The sequence below is a fragment of the Macaca fascicularis genome, chromosome 10 (genome assembly GCF_037993035.2).
Source record: "Macaca fascicularis isolate 582-1 chromosome 10, T2T-MFA8v1.1".
Taxonomy (NCBI): Eukaryota; Metazoa; Chordata; class Mammalia; order Primates; family Cercopithecidae; genus Macaca; species Macaca fascicularis.
Genome location: NC_088384.1, coordinates 51,518,024 through 51,526,840, shown reverse-complemented (window position 1 = coordinate 51,526,840; position 8,817 = coordinate 51,518,024). Strand labels below are relative to the sequence as shown.

At 40.5% G+C, this 8,817-nt stretch overlaps 1 pseudogene; it reads left to right on the top strand.

Moving 5' to 3' along the window:
- Positions 1 to 5,461: 5,461 nt before the first annotated feature.
- Positions 5,462 to 7,880, top strand: LOC135965514 (kunitz-type protease inhibitor 1 pseudogene; annotated as a pseudogene).
- Positions 7,881 to 8,817: the final 937 nt, after the last annotated feature.

The following is an 8,817-nucleotide window of genomic DNA, read 5'->3' as shown; positions in this document are numbered from 1 at the left end:
TCTTTCTGCTTAAAACAAATTAATGCAGCTTTTTGAAAAAATTAAATTGTTACAGCAATGTTTTGGCATGTCTTGCTTGATACAACCCTAATACCCATTTTTATGCCACAGACTATTGTGAGAGGTAGGGTAAAACAGTGAACTTAACAAAGACCACGTTCTTATGGAGATTATATTCCAGAGGAGCAAAATTAATATTCAATACATAAGAGTTAAGTTGGGTTAAAAGATGGTACATTTGGAAGTATTTTTTTAGGGCTGCCAGGGATGATCTCTATGTTGAATAGAAACTTGAATGAAATGGGCAATAAACCCCATTGTAGCTGAAAGAACAATGATTTGGAACTATGTTTTCTCTGAGGCCAGAGTTTTGACAGAAGTTTTTGAGACCAGGGTTTTGACGGAAGTCTACCATAATCCAATTTTTGTTCTCAGTGCTGTCACTTTGCCTGTTATAGAAGTCAATGGTGGAAAAAAAAAAAAAAAAAAAAAGAGGCTATTTAAGAGTTGAGTTAAAGTGAATGAGAATGGTAGAAATTGGATTAGGGACATGGTGTGGAGAGAGGTACCAGAACGTAGCTTAAAGCCATAAGGGGTCTAGTAAGATCAGAATTGTTTATTGTTTATTTGTCTACTGTGAATAGTGAAAAACTCAGAAATATTTAACAAAGGAGTAAAAAATTGTTTTGCTTTTGGTTAGGAAATGCGATGGAGGCAAGAGTTGAAGAGGTCCTCATTGTAGTTTATTGCAGCACAGACAAAAGATAATAGTAGATTTGACTAGTGTGGGGCAAGCTGATGGTATAAAGTTTGAAAGCCTTTTTTTTTTAAGTTTAAGAATTTACCAATGAATTATATATGTTGTGTTAGTGAGAGACAAACTAAGGTTAAACAAGGGACCCTCAGAAATAGTGACCAGTAAAGAAAACAGAAAATGTAGTATGTATGTGTGATCCCAAAAGTCAAGACAGAAAAAAATATCAAGGAGAAATAATATATTATATCTAATATTTACAATAAGTTGAAGAAAAGAAGTTTGAGATAAACCATTGTATTTGAGTCTGTGAATATTATTGATGAACTTGTTATAGGCAAATGGAAATGGAACTTGTTATAGGCAAAAATAAATATACAGGGCATTTCTTGACGTACCTCCAAATTTCTTTCTTTTCTTTGATACAGTAAGCAGTCATTTTGACAATAATTTCTTTAAATGTTAATTACCATAGAATAAAAATTATAAATTATCCTGCAACATAACTCATGTAAAATTTTTTTACGGTTCATTGTGTATTAGCTGTCTTATATTTCTCTCAATATCTTATATTTCTCTTCTTCAAATGTTTTGTAACCTTTAATACAGCTAGATGGAAGATGATTTTTCATGGATGTGATTGAACATGACTTTGGAAGTTTTCCTCCATGTGAGTTTCAAAGTAGTGTTAAAGTAAATAAGAAGGAGGGCGATCACAAGGTCAGGAGATCGAGACCACGGTGAAACCCCGTCTCTACTAAAAATACAAAAAATTAGCCGGGCGCGGTGGCGGGCGCCTCTAGTCCCAGCTACTCAGGAGGCTGAGGCAGGAGAATGGCGTAAACCCAGGAGGCGGAGCTTGCAGTGAGCCGAGATCGCGCCACTGCACTCCAGCCTGGGCGACAGAGCGAGACTCCGTCTCAAAAAAAAAAAAAAAAAAAAAAAAAAAAAAGAAGGAGGCCATTACATACAGAGATTTTCTCTGCTTGTCTCTGTAGCAGAAACTCTCGTATTAGCAAAACCAGGACTTAACTTAAAAAACATTTCTTGTAACTAAGAAAATAAAAAGGGAGCCTCAGTCAGTCACCACCAATCAACCAGCCAATGCATTATACAACTAGAAACCTCCCACCAGAACATGCCCAAGTAAGGTAAATGCCTCATCACATTGTGCAGAAATAAAGCAAAGCTCTCGCTGTGTTTAATCACGTAATTTCTCTGCTTCTGCATTTGCTGCTCATGCTACTGGGTGTAGCTTTCTGAACCTCTTCTGGTTCTGAATGCTGCCTGATTCATAAACTGTTATTTGCTCAAATGAACTCTGTTTAATTTAATTGCCTAAAGTTTTTCTTTTAACAATAATATAATTTTAATTATTTTTCTATGAAATTAATCTAATTTTGAGTTATTTTTCCTTCACAAGTTTTCAATTTGCTCTAAAGCCCATGTTCTAAATGGAATTAAATAGCTAAAGTAATTTTGGATCTTGGCTCTTTTAGTTAACTTTGTGAATAGTAGTATACCAAGTAATTCTGTAGTGACTAAAGTTATGATGCTATATAATTGATCTTATTTAGCTTTGTAATATTATTTCAATGTTTATAACTAGTTTTGACTTAAAATTATATAATGCTATTCATTCAGTTGTTCTTATTTACTGTATCTATCTCATGTACCCTCTCATTTACATAACATGAAATACATTTTCCTATTTACCTATATAAAACTATTTATTAGTTTCTAATTAGATGTATTAAATATCATGATTTATTATTGCATTCTTCCAATAATACCTACAATCTATAAGCAATTCATACATAGAATTTCAAAATATAAATCAGTTTTTACAAACATTAATAAATATAAATAGAATATTCACAATAAACATTCAATGAAACTGAATATTTAGACTTTATTAAATTGAATCAAATGAATTTTCTCTAATTATGTTCATTAGAAATGATGGTGTTCCACACAATCAAATGATCATTGATCATGGCACAAATTCAAGGATCCTAGAAATAACATTAAAATTGTAAAAGGAAGTTATTCAGTTTTCAAAATCCTCAGCTGAAAGAAAAAGCTAAATTGTTGACTTTTGATGAATATCTAGGGTAAAGCTAAATTACTGCTCTGTGTGTATGTCTGTGTGTGTGTGTGTGTGTGTGTGTGTGATATTAAAACTTAACAAAGCAGTACAGCAGATCCTAGATTAATGGCTTTTTGTTTAATGTTGTTTTGTTATAATGTTTATGAGGAAAAAAATATCTATTTCCAGCCAGGGCCAGTGACTGTGTGGAGTTTGCCTATTTTCCTTATGTTTGCATTAATTTTCTCCAAGGGCTCCCTTTTCCTCCCACATCCCAAAGATGTGCATATTTGGTTAAATGGCATTTCTGCAACATCCCAATTTGAATGAGTGTGGGTGAGACCTGTGATGGGATGGCATCCTGTTCAGGACTGATTCCCATCTTGTGCCTTTAGTTGCCAGGAGAGGCTTTGGACACCCATGACCCTGAGCTAGACTAATTGGGTAAACAATTAGCTTTTTTTTTTTAAAAAAAATGTCTTAAATGTATGTGTAGCTTGTATTTATTTTAATGTTTAATATTAGATGTATTTTGATATTTATTTAGATATGTAGTGATCTTAATATTTTATGACCAAAAATTTGCTATAAATACTTAGCTCTTATTTATATTAATTAGCCTATTGGAAAATTGGTTTCATTACATGTCATTTCACTTAAAGTTACAGTTTTAAGAGCCTATTCATGATGTTAAGTTAAGCCTTATTGTACTTTATTATATATGATACATTCTCTTATATTCTCATTTTGACCAACTCTGTTTTTATAAAATATTATAAACTTATTAAATTGATTTTTCCCATTTAATGTCTTTCAACCTGAAGCTCAAAATCCCTAAAAATTTAAGTGTAAATTATTTTTTAATACATACCACCGAGATATCAGCTGTTTTATTTAATTAATTTATTTTTTTGAGACAGTCTCACTCTGTCTCCTAGGCTGGAGTACAGTGATATGATCTTGGCTCAGTGCAACCTCCACCTCCCGGGTTCAAGAGATTCTCCTGCCTTAGCATCCGAGTAGCTGAGACTACAGGCACGCCACCACGCCCAGCTAATATTTGTAGTTTTAGTAGAGATGTAGTTTCACCATGTAGGTCAGGCTGGTCTTGAACTCCTGAACTCCCACCTTGGCCTCCCAAACTACTGGGATTGCAGGCGTGAGCCAATAGCCCGGCTGATACCAGCTTTTAATAGCAGAAAAAAATAAACATTTTGAGTGCCTCAGAACCTAAAGAAGATACTTTTAAGAAGAGATTTAAACATTGTATCATGGGAGAGTGATATTTGGGTAGCTGTGAATGACACTGAGAATTCTGAATCTTGAAATTTCTGAGAACATCTTTGGCTGAAAAAGCAGGCCCTGCTCCATCACATCTGAGTGCACCAGTATTTTCAGAAACTGCATTAGCAAAATCTGAAACTAGATATCCTCCAGGACCTCCTCTCCACTTCCCATGTCATTGCTTACAGGCCCAAAATAAGTTGAACTCCATTATGTCTTGAGCCAGAAGTGTTTACATCTTGGTTCATAAAGGTATAGTCCGTACACTGAAGGCCAACCTCTCATTAATTCATATAGTAAAATTCAGAAAGGGTTATGGTTCTTGGATGGCAAAGAAGTTGCTGTGGTACCATGTTAATGCAGCTGGCTGGAAGTCTGCCTCAAGTATGCCAGGGAAGGCTGTTCATGAGTAGCTTCTTTGGAGGTTCTTTGCTATATAATTGCCTAATTTGGATGCCAAGGGGAGCTGGTGGCCACTGGGAATTGATGGCCGCAATGTGTTGCAGGAGCCAAGTCCCCTGGATAAGCTGCGAGAAGAGCAGGAACCCGGTGCAGGGGGAAGCCATGTAGGCCTCAGGAACTTGCCAAGTGAGTACATCAGAACCAGGAAGCAGAGTTCTTCTTCTTTTTTCAATAGGCTTTAATATCTCTAGTACCCTCCACTGACACAGTTTCATTGTCAGTTGTCAAAATTTTTGTTTTTAAAAAGCTACTTTCCTTTTTAACAGAGTGGGTAAAAAGAACAAATTTGGAGCTTAGAAGCAACAAATAGAAAACCAGCACACTTCTCCATATAAAGAATGAAATTAGATGCTTTCATCTAATTTTGAACTATTTTACTTTAACATAGAATGGATATAGGTCTTTCTAAAGACCAAAGCTTTTTAATGCATTATAAATGTCATTACTAATTTCATGCATCTAAAGTGAAAGGGAGAAAAAACTTACAAGAAATGAAATATCTTTTTCACATAGGACGATAGCAGCATTTAATTTTAAGAATGTATTAATGAATTGCATTTAAAGATACACTCCTACTGATTTTAAAAATGAACATGTGAAAGCCATTTGTTCTATAACTTCAAGAACTACATCACATTGTTACATTCTTAGTCTTTGACAGAGTTTTGTATTTGAATAGACTGATATATTTTGACACCTTTCAAATATTTTAAGGCATTTACTAAATATAATGTGTCAAAGAGTACTTGTCACAATTATTCTTAAATTACACAAGGAATGCTGAGCCTCCTCCAATCAGATTAGACTCCCAAGGGCTACTAAAATAACTGTTGGAAAATTCAAAATATTTCTCTAAGCAGAATCACTCCTCCGAAGTCTCCCCGGCTGATCAGATGTGTCTCCTCCTCTGTCCCCTCCCTTCTCTCAGGTCACCAGCACCCTCGGAACCCAGAGGCCCACGCTCTGAAGGTGATCCCCCTGGAGAGGAAGGCGATGGCCCCTGCGAGGACTATGGCCGGCACCCGCCTCGCCCCGGCCCGCATCCCTGCCGTCGCCTTGTGGCTTCTGTGCGCGCTGGGCCTCCAGGGCACTCAGGCCGGGCCGCCGCCCGCGCCCCCGGGGCTGCCCGCGGGAGCTGACTGCCTGAACCTCTTTACCCCTGGGGTGCCTGCCTTCGTGCTGGACACCAATGCCTCGGTCAGCAACGGAGCCACCTTCCTAGAGCCCCCCAGCGTGCGCCGGGGCTGGGACTGTGTGCGCGCCTGCTGCACCATCCAGAACTGCAACTTAGCGCTGGTGGAGCTGCAGCCCGACCGCGGGGAGGACGCCATTGCCCCCTGCTTCCTCATCAACTGCCTCTACGAGCAGAACTTCGTGTGCAAGTTCGCGCCCAGGGAGGGCTTCATCAACTACCTAACGAGGGAAGTATACCGCTCCTACCGCCAGCTGCAGACCCAGGGCTTTGGAGGGTCTGGAATCCCCAAGACCTGGGCGGGCATAGACTTGAAGGTACAACCCCAGGAACCCCTGGTGCTGAAGGATATGGAAAACACAGATTGGCGCCTGCTGCGGGGTGACACGGACGTCAGGGTAGAGAGGAAAGACCCAAACCAGGTGGAACTGTGGGGACTCAAGGAAGGCACTTACCTGTTCCAGCTGACAGTGACTAGCTCAGACCACCCAGAGGACACGGCCAACGTCACAGTCACTGTGCTGTCCACCAAGCAGACAGAAGACTACTACCTCGCACCCAACAAGGTGGGCCGCTGCCGGGGCTCCTTCCCACGCTGGTACTATGACCCCATGGAGCAGATCTGCAAGAGTTTCGTTTATGGAGGCTGCTTGGGCAACAAGAACAACTACCTTCGGGAACAAGAGTGCATTCTAGCCTGTCGGGGTGTGCAAGGAGGGCCTTTGAGAGGCAGCTCTGGGGCTCAGGCGACTTTTCCCCAGGGCCCCTCCACGGAAAGGCACCATCCAGTGTGCTCTGGCACCTGTCAGCCCACCCAGTTCCGCTGCAGCAATGGCTGCTGCATCGACAGTTTCCTGGAGTGTGATGACACCTCCAACTGCCCCGACGCCTCCGACGAGGCCACCTGTGAAAAATACTCGAGTGGCTTTGACGAGCTCCAGCGCATCCATTTCCCCAGTGACAAAGGGCACTGCGTGGACCTGGCAGAAACAGGACTCTGCAAGGAGAGCATCCCGCGCTGGTACTACAACGCCTTCAGCGAACACTGTGCCCGCTTTACCTATGGCGGTTGTTGTGGCAACAAGAACAAGTTTGAGGAAGAGCAGCAGTGCCTTGAGTCTTGTGGCGGCATCTCCAAGAAGGATGTGTTTGGCCTGAGGTGGGAAAACCCCATTCCCAACACGGGCTCTGTGGAGATGGCTGTCGCAGCGTTCCTGGTCATCTGCATTGTGGTGGTGGTATCCATCCTAGCTTACTGCTTCTTCAAGAACCAGAGAAAGGGCTTCCACAGCCACCACCACCACCACCACCCACCACCCACCACCCACCACCCACCACCCACCACTGCTAGCTCCACTGTTTCCACTACTGAGGACACGGAGCACCTGGTCTATAACCACACCACCCAGCCCCTCTGAGCCTGGGTCTTGCCGGCTCTCACTGGGCCCTGCTTCCTGCTTGCCAAGGCAGAGGGCTGGGCTGGGAAAAACTTTGGAACCAGACTCTTGCCTGTTTCCCAGGCCCACTGTGCCTCAGAGACCAGGGCTCCAGTTCCTCTTGGAGAAGTCTCAGCTAAGCTCAGATCCTGAGGAAGGGTTTGGAAGGAGCAGAAAACCCTTGGACCAGAAGTACCAGACTAGATGGACCTGCCTGCATAGGAGTTTGGAGGAAGTTGGAGTTTTGTTTCCTCTGTTCAAAGCTGCCTGTCCCTACCCCATGGCGCTAGGAAGAGGCTTGGGGTGGTATCAGACCCTGGAGGCCCCAACCCCGTCCTCCGGAGCTCCTCTTCCACGCTGTGCGCCCAGGGCTGGGAGGAAGGACTTCCCTGTGTAGTTTGTGCTGTAAAGAGTTGCTTTTTGTTTATTTAATGCTGTGGCATGGGTGAAGAGGTGGGGAAGAGGCCTGTTTGGCCTCTCCATCCTCTCTTCCTCTTCCCCCAAGATTGGGCTCCCTGCCCTTGACCAGCCCCGACCTGGCCTAGACTGGCAGACAGAGCCAGGAGAGGCTCAGCTGCATCCCGCAGCCCCCACCCCCAGGGTTCTCCAACATCACAGTCCAGCCCACCCACAGGGTAATAAAAGTGGTTTGTGGGGAAAAAAAAAAAATCACTAAAACATCATCTCTACAAGGGGAGAAGAAACTGACAAACATTTATATAGGTAGGGTGTTTTTAATTTTTATTTTTTTAGTTTATATAAAAGATAAAAGTTCATATATAGGAGTGTTAAAGTTTATAACTTTTTAAGCTGGTCTAGGTTTTTAAATCATTTGATGTTCTAAAATTAGAAATATATCAAACCCAATATTATATTTATTAAACATATGCCAAATTTAGTGTACCCTCAGAAGTTTTATTACAGACACATCCATTTTTCATTAAAATCTACATCTTTTTGAAATTAACTTTAGCATCCATCATAATTTATTGCATGCCACAAAAGGGTACATAATTGTTTTTCAAAAAAAAAAAATTTAACATAATAAGTATATTGCCTTATATCTTTGTAGAACATTCACCCTGAATTACAGACTCACCCATATTGGGGGAGAACTTATATGTAATCTAAAACAACTTTCTTGATAGCTTTGAAAGATGAATGAATCCAACTTCTGACTTCAACAATTACCTTAGCCTAAAATTGCTCTAAATAATACACAATATATATCATGTTTCCTAATATATTAAAATAATACTGTCATATTATTACAATGACCATAAAACTAACTGTCTTTGTGGGGTATATTATATAGTGAACAGGGAAACTGTTGTGAATTTAATTTTGATACTGTGTAAAATGAAACATCTCTGCATATACTGAACATACAATCATCCTAACTCTCAACTCCCTTGATAGGAATCCTCTGTTTGTGTTCACGTTGGCTTATACTTTAATTGTTGTTTTTGAAATATTATGTGTTGCATTTTAGATTTAAGGCAATTTGGGGGTAAAAATAAAATTTTTAGATTGTTTTTATGACCATGGAATACAAAAAGTGTCCATTTTATAAGTTTAAAATTTTCTACTCCCCTACTAT